We start from the raw sequence: 14,720 nt of genomic DNA on the forward strand, positions 1-14,720 counted from the left end.
CCCCCCCCCCACACCACATCAAAAATCTTCTAACCCCCCTCTCTAACTCCAGGTCCCTCAGGTCGGCCAACTTGGGGCTACTCACTATCCCGCGGTCTAGGCTTAAGCTCAGGGGTGACCGGGCTTTTGCGGTTGCAGCTCCTAGACTGTGGAACAGCATCCCTCTCCCCATCAGAACTGCCCCCTCCGTCCACTCCTTTAAGTCCAGGCTCAAAACCTATTTCTACTCCCTAGCGTTTGAGGCTCATTGAGGAGGCGCTGTGAACTGTTTATGTATGTGCTGTTATGTTTGTGTGCTACTGTATGTTTCATTTTTTCCCTTAGTACCTAATCAGATGTGCAGCACTTTGGTCAACGTGGGTTGTTTTTAAATGTGCTATACAAATAAAATTGACTTGACTTGACTTACGTGCTTCCAGCCAACGGTCGTCCTCGCTCTGCTCTCCCGACCTTCACTCACTGCGGGGGCATGGGGCAGGGGGTGGGGCCGGGGCAGGGGGTGGGGCCAGGACAGGGGGTGGGGCCGGGGCAGGGGGTGGGGCCGGGGCAGGGGGTGGGGCCGGGGCAGGGGGTGGGGCCGGGACAGGGGGTGGGGCCATGACAGGGGGTGGGGCCATGACAGGGGGTGGGGCCAGGACAGGGCAGGGGGTGGAGGGGCAGGATCAGGGGCGGGGTGGGGGCAGGATCAGGGGCGGGGTGGGGCCAGGACAGGGGGTGGGGCCAGGACAGGGGCGGGGCCAGGACGGGGTGGAGGGGCATGATCAGGGGCGGGGCCATGATCAGGGGGTGGGGCCAGGACAGAGGGTGGGGCGGAGGCGGGGCTTGTGCAGCAACGGCCGCCAGGGGTCGCGGCGGCGCGCGGTTGCCATGGTGCGCGCGCTCGGCGGGTAAACAGCGGCGGAGCCGGGAGCGGGAGCGCGCATCGCAGCGGGAGCGAGCGGCGGGAGCGCGGGGCCGGGCGGCGGCTGCAGGTGAGTGACCGGGAGCAGGGCCCGGCTGTGGCGGCGGCGCGGGGGGCCCGGCTGTGGCGGCGGCGCGGGGGGCCCGGTGTCGGGGGGCGGTGCCCGGTGTCGGGGGGCGGTGCCCGGGGCCCCTCATCCCGCGCCATTGTCTGTCACCTGCCCGGTGATGGTGGTCAGTGCCCAGTGTCCGGGCTCCGGCACCGGGCAGCCCGCTGTCCCCCACCCGGCGGTCGGTGCCCGGTGCCCGGTGGTGGTCGGTGCCCGGCGGTCAGTGTCCGCGCTGCCGCAGGGATGCGCCGCGGATCCGCTGCTCGGAGCGTTTTGCTGCTTTTAAAATTCCCCAAAAGAACATCTTGATTTCGCCCGAGAAACGGTGATTTTATTCCTGATGTCATTCTGAGTTTCAGCTGGTCTGGTATTGGTGGCGACGTCCACATCAAGGGCGGCGCATGTTCATTGTTTTTCTCAGTCGGAATTCAGCGACAGTAATTTTCCTACCTCCTTCTCAGTGTGTTTGTGCACCAAACATGCAGCAGACCCGTGATTGTGTTTGTGCACCCATGCAGCAGACCAGTGATTGTGTTTGTGCACCAAACATGCAGCAGACCAGTGATTGTGTTTGTGCACCAAACATGCAGCAGACCAGTGATTGTGTTTGTGCACCATACATGCAGCAGACCCGTGATTGTGTTTGTGCACCAAACATGCAGCAGACCCGTGATTGTGTTTGTGCACCCATGCAGCAGACCAGTGATTGTGTTTGTGCACCAAACATGCAGCAGACCAGTGATTGTGTTTGTGCACCAAACATGCAGCAGACCAGTGATTGTGTTTGTGCACCAAACATGCAGCAGACCAGTGATTGTGATTGTGTTTGTGCACCATACATGCAGCAGATTAGTTCCATTCTTGATTTCAGCAGTCTGCTTTTACAGTAAAAGTCCCCCAGAGAGATGGTGTTACTGTTTACTGGAGCACCACTGAGACTCCCAAGAGTTAAATCATAAGGAAAGATTACACAAACCAGCTATCTTAGAATTTGGAAGGTCAAGGGGTGATTTAATAGGTTTTAAAAGGACGAGATGATCAATAGATGTCATTACTGGTGGTTGGAGAGTTTGGGACTGGGAGATGGTTTGACAGTGAGAGCCAACCTTTTGAATGCATTAGAAATCCTCTACAAATGTCAGCTGATGCTGTGCAAACAGTGGAAAGGGAATTAAATGGAGTCTCAGGAATCTGGAACAACCCCCCCCCAGATGCTGGAAGTGCAATGACAGGTCATCAACTGGGCATTGTCTCTCACTGGATGCTGCCCTGCACCCAGGGCACTCTGATTCTGTGAATGGAATTGCAGATCAAGTATGATCTCACTGAGTGAAGAACCTGCTGGATGGACACCTTCCTGCATTCTTCCCTTGTTACAGTGCAGTGGACTTGCCTTTTGGTAGCTGTCCACATCTGTCTTATCCCAAGGAGGCTGCTCTGCTCTGGTCTGCCAGACTTACAACCGCGGACATTTAGATAACCTGGCACAGATGGGGGTCTGGAACGATAGTGACATTTCACAGACTTTTAGACAGGCACAGGGATATGCAGGGATCGGAGGGATATGGATCACGCGCAGGCAGAGGAGATTAGTTTATCTTGGCATCATGTTCATCGTGACTTTGTGGGCTGCAGGGTTTGCTCCTGTGTTGTATTATTTTGTGTTCTATATTGAGAGAAGTTGCATTCTAGTTATCTCCATACTTCCCTAAAATGTGTGGGTTTGTAAATGAGGGTGCTGTACTTGTGTTTATTCAGCACTGCTGGGTGTGCCCTAACTTGCACAAGTCTTCTTGTGCACTAGTGTGCTCACTGGCTTTCAAACTGCCTCTGTGTCACTATGCATCATTGAAAAAAAAGGTCAATATTTCAAATTGCCTCTTGCCCTCATTAACACCAAACACTAATCTCTGTGGTTACTGATAATTTCTGATTCTGGGCTCTTGAACATTCCTGATTTTAATTGTTTAACAACAAAAAAAACCTTTAAAAGAAATATGGATCGGAAAAGTGTAGAGGCCTTTGGGTCAAGTGCAGGCAAATGGGGCGAGCTCAGTATGCCAACTTGCTTGGTGTGGATTGGCTAGGTTAAAGTGCCTGTTTCTGTGCTCTGTAGCTCCATGACTATTAATGACCATGACATAATTTGATCGGGTACTAATCGTTGGAATCCTCCAAATCTTTGCCTCTGTATTTCTTGTATAACTGATATTTTGTGCCAGTGATGCCGCTGCAAGTAATGTTTTCACTGTGGCTGCACCTCACGTATTTGTGTACGGTACACTTGTTATAAGATAATAAACTCAACTTGAATAGACTTGATTTTCTCGGCCCTTTGAGGATGTTGGGGATGGAGGGTGCGAGCAGATAAGAGTTGGTCTTGGCATAATGTTCAGGACAGACATTGTTGGCCAAAGTGGCCTGTTACTGCTCTTTAATGTTCTATGTTCTTTAAAAAGCACCATTTTGATTTTAGTTACTTGGCATGGTTATTCCAGTTTGTTGTTAAATCTTTGTCAGATTATGTAAATATTAATGTGATCTGGTTCACGTGACATGGAGGAAATCGCCCTGTAATGTTGATAACTTAATAAGAATCTTTGTTAACTCTTCACAGTCCAAGCCATCAGTTGTCAGCAGCATGTTCAAATATAAACCTTTCACCATCTCTCGCTCCATATGATAATAACAAACCAATACGAAATATAAAGGTAGCTGAAAGTCAGGGTGATGCGTGAGCCCAGATTACCCAGCCAGTAACGAGCTAATCACACAGTCCCTGTGTGGATCAAGCATGGAACAAAATCAGATGAGATTTGAGGGTAAAGCTCACACACACTGGACTTAGCTGTTTTGGAGGAGGTGGTTGGGCCAGGAGCACCAACAACATTTAGGAGGCAAATAACGTGCTGGAGGAACTCAGCAGACCAGGCAGCATCTGTGGAGGGAATGGGCGAGTGCTGACTTGGGTCAGGACCCTTTTATAGACTGGTCTGAAGAGGGTCCTGAACAGTGTCCAAATTCTTGTGTCTACATTTAAGAGGCATCTGGACAGATATTTAAATGAGCAGCACACAGAGCGATAAAGAATTCGAGCAGGCAAGTGGGATTAGCTTGGATAGATAGGATGGTCAGCACAGGTGCGGTGTGCTGGGCCTGTTTTGTGCAGCATCAACTAAATCAGCAGCACTTTCTCACCTCTACCTTGCAGATGCACACTTGCTGTGTGTAGTTTGAATCTCATTGCTGATGTAATAACCTTTTATAGGAGTGTGAATTGTGGCTGTCTTGTTTCACAGCTGCAGCATTCTCTTAAGCACAGACTGAAACTCTCAGTAAAATGCTGCAGTAATCACACAGTGACCATCTCGAGCTGACCGCCCACTGATGTAACTTATCACCTTGTGGCTGCTAGGTTATGTTCCTTCTTCACTCCATCCTTCAGCCAAGCCTCATAATAATAATAATAATAATATTCATTTATTGTCATTGCAACGAGTACAACGAAATTTAAAAATAGCCAATCCTGACGGTGCGTAAAAACATATATGCAATAAATGCAAAAACAAATAAATACAATTATATTAAGTACAAAAGTTTTAACAGTGTTGCCTAGTGCAGAAGGTAGTGTTCAGTTCTCGTATGGCCCTGGGGTAAAAACTGTTCTTAAGTCTGTTTGTTCGGGATTTGATCGACCTGAAACGTCGACCAGAGGGCAGATGAACAAACAGACGGTGGCCGGGGTGGGATGGATCTTTTATTATTTTGCCTGCTCTACTGAGGCAGCGTAGGCTGAACAGGTGCTCCAGGGAGGGCAGTGAGCAGCCGATGATCTTCTGGGCCGTCGTGATGACCCTCTGAAGGGCCTTCCTGTCCTTTTCTGAGCAGCTGGCATACCATGTGGTTATACAGTATGCCAGCACACTCTCGATGGAGCAGCGATAGAAGGACATCATGAGCTGTCGCCTGTGTCGATGCTGGTTTACACCGAAGAAAGGTACAAAATGCTGGAGTAATTCTGTGGGTCAGGCAGCATCTATGGAGAAAAAGACTGACGTTTTGGGTCAAGACCCTTGTCTCAGTCTGAAGAAGGGTCTTGACCTGAAATGTCACCTATTCCTTTTCTGCAGAGATGCTGCCTGACCTGCTGAGTTGCTCCAGCATTTTGTGTCTACCTCCTTCTCCCCTTTCTGTTGGCAGTGGGTGGTGTGGGTATCCTGCTTCATTCCTTTGATTGTTTGATAATCATGCCTACTGATGTGGGGGCATTTATCCTGCATCATTTGCAATGACAATTTTGGATTTTTTGTTCAGCCAAATTTGGGATATCCAATTAAACTAAGACCAAGCTGTGGACATAGTCAGCAGGGTCGTGTCTGCAGAGAGAAGGGAGTTCATGTTTGGATCAGAGATCTTTCATCAGCATCTGCGATAGTTTGGTTTGGGGAATCCAATTAAAGTATGTTTCTGTTCCTTGTCAGTTAAAGAGCTCAGAGCCAATGTGACACAGTAGTGCTCCTGCTGTCAGTGTGGAGTTTGGCAGGCAGGGGCATCACCCCTTACTCTCCTGTGTGGCTAGTTAAATAAGTCAGGCTGTTTACTTGGCAATGACAGTGAAACGCTATATCAGGTCCAACAAAAGAATAGTTGTTTCAGCAATGGAGCAAAATAGTTTCAAGTGTGTCAAACGTGTGATCATCGGCACATTTTGTAGATGTGTGAGTGAGTGTGAGCGTGTGTGAAGGTGTGAGTGAGTGTGAGCGTGTGAGGGTGTGAGCGTGTGTGAGGGTGTATGAGCATGTGTGTGAGGGTGTGAATGAACCTGTGTGAGTGAACATGTGTGAGGGTGTGTAAGCATGTGTGTGAGCTTGTGAGCCTGTGAGTGTGTGAGCGTGTGTGTGAGCATGAAGGTGTGAGCGTGTGTGAGCGTGTGTGTGTGAGCATGTGTGTGTGAGCGTGTGAGCATGCGTGTGAGTGTGATGGTGTGTGTGCGATGGTGTGTGTGCGATGATGTGTGTTCGTGTGTGTGCCCGTGTGTGTGTGTGCACGTATGCGCCTGTGCGTGTGTGAGCGTGATGGTGTGTGTGTGTGCGTGATGGTGTGTGTGTGAGCGTGTGCGTGTGTGAGCATGTGTGTGAGCGTGTGTGTGTGAGCATATGTGTGTGTGAGCATATGTGTGTGTGTTCGTGTGTGAGCATGCGTGTGTGAGCATGCGTGTGTGAGCCTGTGTGTGTGTGAGCGTGTGTGTGTGAGCATGTGTGTGTGTTCGTGTGTGAGGCTGTGCGTGTGTGAGCGTGTGCATTTATTGTGGAATGGCAGTGGGATTGAGGTTAGTACAAGAGAGAAAGAGAGTGTTTCCAGATCTTGCAGGAAGCAGCTTTGTGTGTCAGTGTGACCCTTCCCTCCCAATGGCTGCATTCCTATTCATTATTTATCATGTTGATAGGTGCTGCCAGGTTGTGTTGCTGCAAAACTGACTGCTGATAAAATCATTGCTGCCATCCGTCTCGAGGTCAGGCTGATGCAGCACACTGTGTGTGTCAGTCTCGACAAGCGGTGAATCGTGCGGGTGACCTGGTCTTGTCGATAGCGAGTGGTGTGGTGGCACTGCCTAGAACATGGCCCCTCTCCCTAGAACATGGCCCCTCTCCCTAGAACATGGCCCCTCTCCCTAGAACATGGCCCCCCCTCCCTAGAACATGGCCCCTCTCCCTAGAACATGGCCCCTCTCCCTAGAACATGGCCCCCTCTCCCTAGAACATGGCCCCTCTCCCTAGAACATGGCCCCTCTCCCTAGAACATGGCCCCTCTCCCTAGAACATGGCCCCCTCTCCCTAGAACATGGCCCCCTCTCCCTAGAACATGGCCCCTCTCCCTAGAACATGGCCCCTCTCCCTAGAACATGGCCCCCTCTCCCTAGAACATGGCCCCTCTCCCCAGAACATGGCCCCTCTCCCTAGAACATGGCCCCCTCTCCCTAGAACATGGCCCCCTCTCCCTAGAACATGGCCCCTCTCCCTAGAACATGGCCCCCTCTCCCTAGAACATGGCCCCTCTCCCTAGAACATGGCCCCTCTCCCCAGAACATGGCCCCCTCTCCCTAGAACATGGCCCCCTCTCCCTAGAACATGGCCCCCTCTCCCTAGAACATGGCCCCTCTCCCTAGAACATGGCCCCCTCTCCCTAGAACATGGCCCCTCTCCCTAGAACATGGCCCCTCTCCCTAGAACATGGCCCCCTCTCCCTAGAACATGGCCCCTCTCCCTAGAACATGGCCCCCTCTCCCTAGAACATGGCCCCCTCTCCCTAGAACATGGCCCCTCTCCCTAGAACATGGCCCCCTCTCCCTAGAACATGGCCCCCTCTCCCTAGAACATGGCCCCCTCTCCCTAGAACATGGCCCCTCTCCCTAGAACATGGCCCCTCTCCCTAGAACATGGCCCCCTCTCCCTAGAACATGGCCCCCTCTCCCTAGAACATGGCCCCTCTCCCTAGAACATGGCCCGGTCTCCCGGTGCAGTCGGTGCTACAGCTGCACCGCCCACCGCCACCCACACCACCCACACCCCCACACCCACACCCCCCACACCACCCACACCCCCACACCCACACCCCCCACACCACCCACACCCACACCCCCCACACCACCCACACCCCCACACCCACACCCCCCACACCACCCACACCCACACCCCCCACACCACCCACCCCCACACCCCCCACACCACCCACACCCCCCCCACACCCACACCCACACCCCCCACACCACCCACACCACCCACACCCCCCACACCACCCACACCCCCCACACCCCCCACACCACCCACACCCCCACACCCCCCCCACACCCACACCCACACCCCCCACACCACCCACACCCCCCCCACACCCCCCACCCCCCCACACCCATACCCCCCACACCCACACCCCCCACACCCACACCCCCCACACCACCCACACCCCCCCCACACCACCCACACCCACACCCCCCACACCCACATCCCCCCACACCCACACCCTCCACACCCCCCACACCCACACCTCCCACACCCACATCCCCCCACACCTACACCCCCCACACACCCACACCCACACCCCCCACACCCCCCACACCCACACCCCCTAGCCCTACACCCACATCCCCCCACACCCCCCACACACCCACACCCCCACACCCACACCACCCACCATACCCACACCCCCTACACCCACACCCCTTACACCCACACCCCCCACACCCACACCCCCTACACCCACACCCCCCACACCCACACCCCCCACACACCCACACCCCCTACCCCCACACCCACACCACCCACCACACCCATACCACCCACCACACCCCCTACACCCCCTACACCCACACCCCCTACACCCACACACCCACACCACCCCCCACACCCACACCCCTCACACCTACACCCTTCACACCCACACCCCTCACACCCACACCCCCCACACCCACACCCCCCTCACCCACACCCCCCATCTGCCTGTGTTTGGCCCATATCCCTCTAAACCTGTCCTATGCATGTACCTGTCCAATTGTTTGTTAAACGTTGCGATAGTCCCAGCCTCAACTACCACCTCTGGCAGCTTGTTCCATACACCCACCACCCTTTGTTACCCCTCAGAAAATGTTACCCTTCAGATTCCTATTAAATCCTTTCCCCTTCACCTTAAAAGTGATGCTACAAGTTATCATGGCTATAAAAAAGCAAATCAAAAACTATTCCCCGACTTCTCAAAGTTTTCTTGGAGTGACACTGAACCTGCAAAGAACCCGAGTGAGTTGGTATAAAGTGCACAGAACTGGTCACACTGGAGAGGGTTGGACAGTGTATAAGAAACATGCCAGAAAAGTGAGGGTGAACAGAAGATAAAACTAAGTTGCCTAATTTAGTTTAGTTTAGTTTCATTTAGTTTAGTTTAGTATAGAGATATAGCTTGGAAACCAGCCCTTCGGCCCACCAAGTTCACGCCGACCAGCGATCCCTGCACATTAACACTATCCTACACACACGGGACAATTTTAAATTCATACCAAGCCAATTAATCTACCAACCTGTAAGTCTTTGGAGTGTGGGGGGAAACAGAAGATCTCGGGGAAAACCCACGTGGTCACGAGGACGTACAGAAAGCGACGATTTTCAGAAAGCCTTTGATAAGGTGCCACACGTGAGGCTGCTAAGGAAGATGGGAGCCCACGGTATTAAAGGGCCGATACGAGCATGGACAGCAGGCTGGCTGGATGGCAGAAGGCAAAGAGTGGCAGTAAAGGGGGCTTGATCTGGTTGGCTGCCAGTGACTAGCGGAGTTCCGCATGGGTCGGTGCTGGGGCCGCTACTCTTCATGTTGTATATTAATGATGTGGACGAGGGGATTGAATGCTTGTGGCCAGGTTTGCGGATGATACGAAAATAGGTGGAAGAACCGGTAGTGTAGAGAAAGCAGGGACTCTGCAGAAGGAATTGGACAGGTTTTGAGAGTGGGCAGAGAAGTGGTAGATGGAATATAGTGCAGCAAAGTGTGACGTCATGCATTTTGGTAGTCGGAATAAAGGCGTAGACTATTTTCTAAATGGGGAGAGATTCCAGAAATCGGAGGTGCAAAGGGACTTGGGAGTGCTGGTGCAGGATTCCCAAAAAGTTAATCTGCAAGTCGAATCGGTAGTAAAGAAACCAAATGCAATGCTAGCATTTATTTCAAGAGGGCTTGCACACAAAAACAGGGATGTAATGCTGAGGCTCTATAAGGCGCTGGTCTGGTCGCATTTGGAATATTGTGAGCAATTTTGGGCCCCATATCTGAGGAAGGATGTGCTGGCTCTGGAGAGCGTCCAGAGGAGGTTTACAAGAATGATCCCAGAAATGAGTAGGTTAACCTATGATGAGCGTTTTTTGGCACTGGGCCTGTACTCACTGGAGTTTAGAAGAATGAGGGGGGACCTCGCTGGAGAGGAGAGCTGTTGGAGGGTGTTGAAAGGGAATGATAAAAGGTGTCGAGTGTTTGATTGCACTTTCACCACAAGTGAATTGCATGCCCCTGGGACGTCCATCTGCAGTGACTCGTGAGTTGGTGATCCCTGAATCACCTGTTCTAGCCCTCGGTCACTAGTCCACCAGTTGCCATGGTCAATGGTCAACAGGCCTCCAGCACCAGTCATGGCTCTCCCCTCTTGCGTCACCTTCCAGACAATTATTCCATGGTCTGCTGGCTCCAGCAGCTCCTACACCAAATGCTTTTTCTATCTCCTGCTTCTCAGCAACTTAGTGTATTTTCACTTTCCTGGCTACGATGTAGAGTCGAATTGAAACATCTGATTATGTATTTGTTTTGACTGATCTTCCTGAGCTGCTGATTATATGCAGTACTTCCCACCTTTATTTCAGACTTCCAGCATCTGCAGATTTTAAATTTTCATCACTTGCTGAACCCCGGGATAGGAATCCCACCAGCCCGTGTTACCTGAACCCTGATCCCCACTGACCCTGGCTCCCTGACTCTGACTGCCCCACCCTGACCCCCACCTGAACCCTGACCCCCATAGACCCTGACCCCCCCCACCGAGCCTCACCTGAACTCTGAACCCCCTGACCCCCCATCCTGACCTGCCCACCTGAACCCTGACCCTAGCCCTGACCCCCATCTTTTATCTCCACAATCTTCCCATCCACTGATAATTTTAGAAAGATTCTCTTCCATTGATAGAAAGACCATGGATTCTGCCTCCATGAGTGTTTACCTGTGTTGTAAATCCTCAGTCTTTGTTCTCGCCTCCCGTGGGAAGAGACTGTTCCCCGGGGCGGTCGGCTTCATTCTCCCCTGTACCCAGCGGTCATGGATATGCGGCCCACTGCCAGCGTGTCAGCAGTCCCGGCTAAAGCCAGGGGTGACGGCACTCCCTGTGGGGTCATGGTGAGGTCAGGGTCCGGTCACCGTACAGTGAGGTCAGGGTGCCGTGAGGTCAGGGTGCCGTGAGGTCAGGGTGGCGTGAGGTCAGGGTGGTGTGAGGTCATGGTGAGGTCAGGGTGGCGTGAAGTCAGGGTGCCGTGAGGTCAGGGTGCCGTGAGGTCAGGGTGCCGTGAGGTCAGGGTGCCGTGAGGTCAGGGTGCCGTGAGGTCAGGGTGGCGTGAGGTCAGGGTGGCGTGAGGTCATGGTGAGGTCAGGGTGGCGTGAAGTTAGGGTGCCGTGAGGTCAGGGTGCCGTGAGGTCAGGGTGCCGTGAGGTCATGGTGAGGGCAGGGTGATGTGAGGTCATGGTAAGGTCAGGGTGCCGTGAGATCAGGGTGAGGTCAGGGTGGCGTGAGGTCAGGGTGCCGTGAGGTCATGGTGAGGTCAGGGTGCTGTGACATCACCATTACCGTGCGTGATGTCACTGGATCTGTCTCATTTCAGCTCCATTCACAAATGGCTGACATGTAATATTTTCATCCATAAATGAAGTGTTTGTGAAAAGTACCAAACTCGGAAGCTGTGTGATTACTGTTGGCCAGTGAGATTTTCTGGAGACATGCATATTAATAGAACTTGTAGTGAGGTGACCTTGGGTTAAGCGTTTCCTGTGTGACCATCCCTGGATCCAGCACCAAGAAGCACAAGGCAGGAAGCTGAAGGTAATTCTTTCTCATTCCCCTCTGTCCAGCTGTGCAAGTGTGTGTCTTGTTGGGTGCAGGACGGACCCATTGGAACTCTGCCTATGGCCACACCGAGGACCAGCGTTCCCACACTCCTGAATCAGTGTCCAACATGTTCAGATGTTGTGGGCATAAATCTCAGGGGAAATCAGATTGTAGATGGGCTGTTATGTTTATGTTTATTATTGTCACATGTACCAAGGTACAGTGAAAAGCCTGTTTGCATGCTATTCAATCAGATCAGATATACTATACATAAATCCAATCAAGTCAAACTCATAGAATAGGTAGAGCAAAGGGGAAGATAGAGAGTGCAGAATATAGTTCTCAGCATTGCAACGCACCAGTTCCAGAGACAAAGTCCACTGTCCTCAGTGAGGCAGAGGTGAATCAGACAGTACCATCGCTATGGAAGGACCATTCAGAAGCCTGATGACTGAGGGGAAGAAGTTATTCTTGAGTCTGGTGGTGCGCGCTTTCAAGCTTTTGAACCTTCTGCTAGATGGGAGTTGGGAGAAGAAGGAATGACCGGGGTAAGACAAGTCTTTGATTATGTTGGCACCGTGAAGTGTAGATGGAGTCTGGTCTGTGTGATGGACTGGGCTACATCCATAACTCTGCGATTTCTTGCGGTCTTGTGCAGAACTGTCCCCAAACATTGGACAATGCTGCAGGAAGTAGAGGCATTGGTGTGCCTTCTTGGTTGTGGCACCAGTGGTTAGTCCACGACTGATCATTGGTAATATTAACCCCAAGGAATTTGAAGCTCTCAACCAGTTCCACTTCCGCACCATTGATGCTGATTGCAGTATTTACTCCACCATGCTTCCTGAAGTCAATAACTAGCTCCTATGTCTTGCTGACATTGAGGGAGAGGTTATTGTCCTGACACTATGTCACTCAGTTCTCTACCTCCATCCTGAACTACATCTTGTCATTGTTCACCATGTCTGCAAACCTGTAGATGGAGGTAGAGCCAAATTTGGCCGTACGGTTGTTAGTGTACAGGGAGTAGGGGACTGAAAATGCATCCTTGCGGGAAATTGGTGTTGAGAAATATCGTGGAGGAGGTTATCACCGATCCTCACTGATCCTCTGATTGAGATCTATGAGGTCAATGAGTCACAAAGTCAAGGACCAGTGAAGCTGATTCCAAGGTCCACGAGTTTGGAGATGTTTGGATGGGATTCTGGTGTTTAAGGCAGAGCCTGGGGTTAATGTGCACCATCACCAGTTTCTCGAAGCACTTCATGATGGTGGATGTCACTAGGCAGTAATCATTAAGGCATACTACCATTCTTTAGCACCGGGATGAACTCCACCAATGGGGGCCTCAGCATGGAGTAGTGAGAGGTTAAAGATGTTTGAATAACTCTGCCTGCTGAGGATGACCCCAGGGACCATCCAGACCAGTTGTTTTCCGCGGATTCACTCACACAAAAGCCAATCTTATGTCTGCCTCAGTAACCGTTGGTTCTGGCGCACCCGAGACTGGGGGGGCGAGACATTTCACCACTGACCTTCTGTTCAAAGTGGGCGTAGAAAGTATCGTGCTCATTGATGCCAGCGATACTGCACGCCTTCGTTTGTTGCCCATTATTCAAGCCCTGCCACAACTTACGGATATCCGTTTCACTGCCTCAAGACTCTAGTCTATAAGCTCTTTAAAATAGAAAGCATTGCAATCTGTGCCTGACGACAAGCCATTAATTTAAATTTTTTCTTGAACAATTAAATGAAAACTCGAGGGCTTTTACTCTGTCATTAAAACATCAAGTACAAATTGGCCTTGCAATCCAACCTGGACAACTTTAGGTTTAAATAGCTGATACTAAAGTGTTCCCAATGTTGGGGGAGCCCAGAACAAGGGGCCACAGTTTATTATCTGAATGGTGTCAAGTTAGGAAATGGGGAAGTACAAAGAGATCTGGCTGTCTGTGTTCATCAGTCACTTAAAGTTAGCATTCACAAAATGTTAGAGTAACTTAGCAGGACACGCAGCATCTCAGGAGAGAAGGAATGGGTGACGTTTCGGGTCGAGACCCTTCTTCAGACTGAAGAAGAGTCTCGACCCGAAACGTCACCCTTACTCTCTCCTGAGATGCTGCCTGACCTGCTGAGTTACTCTAGCATTTTGTGAATGCTAACTTTAAGTGACTGATGAACAAGGACACCCAGATCTGATTCATTCAGATAATAATCTGCATTCCTGTTCTTTCCACCAAAGTGGATAACCTCATATTTATCCACATTAAACTGCACCTGCCATGCATCCACCCACTCACCCAACCTGTCCAAGTCACCCTGCATCCACCCACTCACCCAACCTGTCCAAGTCACCCTGCATCCTCATAGCATCCTCTTCGCAGTTCACACTGCCACCCAGCTTCGTGTCATCCGCAAGTTTGCTAATGTTACTTTTAATCCTTTCATCTAAGTCATTAATGTATATTGTAAATAGCTGCGATCCCAGCCCCGAGCCTTGCGGTACCCCACTAGTTACTGCCTGCCATTCTTAAAGGGACCCATTTATCCCCACTCTTTGTTTCCTGTCTGCCAACCAATTTTCTATCCATGTCAGTACCCTACCCCCAATACCATGTGCTCTAATTTTGCCCACTAATCTCCTATGTGGGACCTTATCAGAGGCTTTCTGAAAGTCCAGGTACAATACATCCACTGGCTCTCCCTTGTCCATTTTCCTAGTTACATCCTCAAAAAATTCCAGAAGATTAGTCAAGCATGATTTCCCCTTCGTAAATCCATGCTGACTCGGAACGATCCTGTTACTGCTATCCAAATGCTCCGCAATTTCGTCTTTTATAATTGACTCCAGCATCTTTCCCACCACTGATGTCAGCCTAACTGGTCTATAATTTCCCATTTTCTCTCTCCCTCCTTTCTTAAAAAGTGGGATAACATTAGCTACCCTCCAATCCACAGGAACTGATCCTGAATCTATAGAACATTGAAAAATGATCACCGATGCATCCACGATTTCTAGAGCCACCTCCTTAAGTACTCTGGGATGCAGACCATCAGGCCCTGGGGATTTATCAGCCTTCAGTCCCATC

At 51.3% G+C, this 14,720-nt stretch overlaps 1 protein-coding gene across 1 annotated transcript in view; it reads left to right on the forward strand.

The window, feature by feature from the left end:
• Positions 1-846: 846 nt before the first annotated feature.
• Positions 847-14,720, forward strand: part of ccdc92 (coiled-coil domain containing 92) — a 33,214-nt gene continuing 19,340 nt past the window's right edge. Inside the window, exon 1 of the mRNA XM_078421086.1 lies at positions 847-971. The gene's annotated coding sequence lies outside the window, so the exon portion shown is untranslated. The remainder of the gene's footprint in view (positions 972-14,720) is intronic.

This window comes from Rhinoraja longicauda, chromosome 25 (genome assembly GCF_053455715.1).
Source record: "Rhinoraja longicauda isolate Sanriku21f chromosome 25, sRhiLon1.1, whole genome shotgun sequence".
NCBI classification, from domain to species: Eukaryota; Metazoa; Chordata; class Chondrichthyes; order Rajiformes; family Arhynchobatidae; genus Rhinoraja; species Rhinoraja longicauda.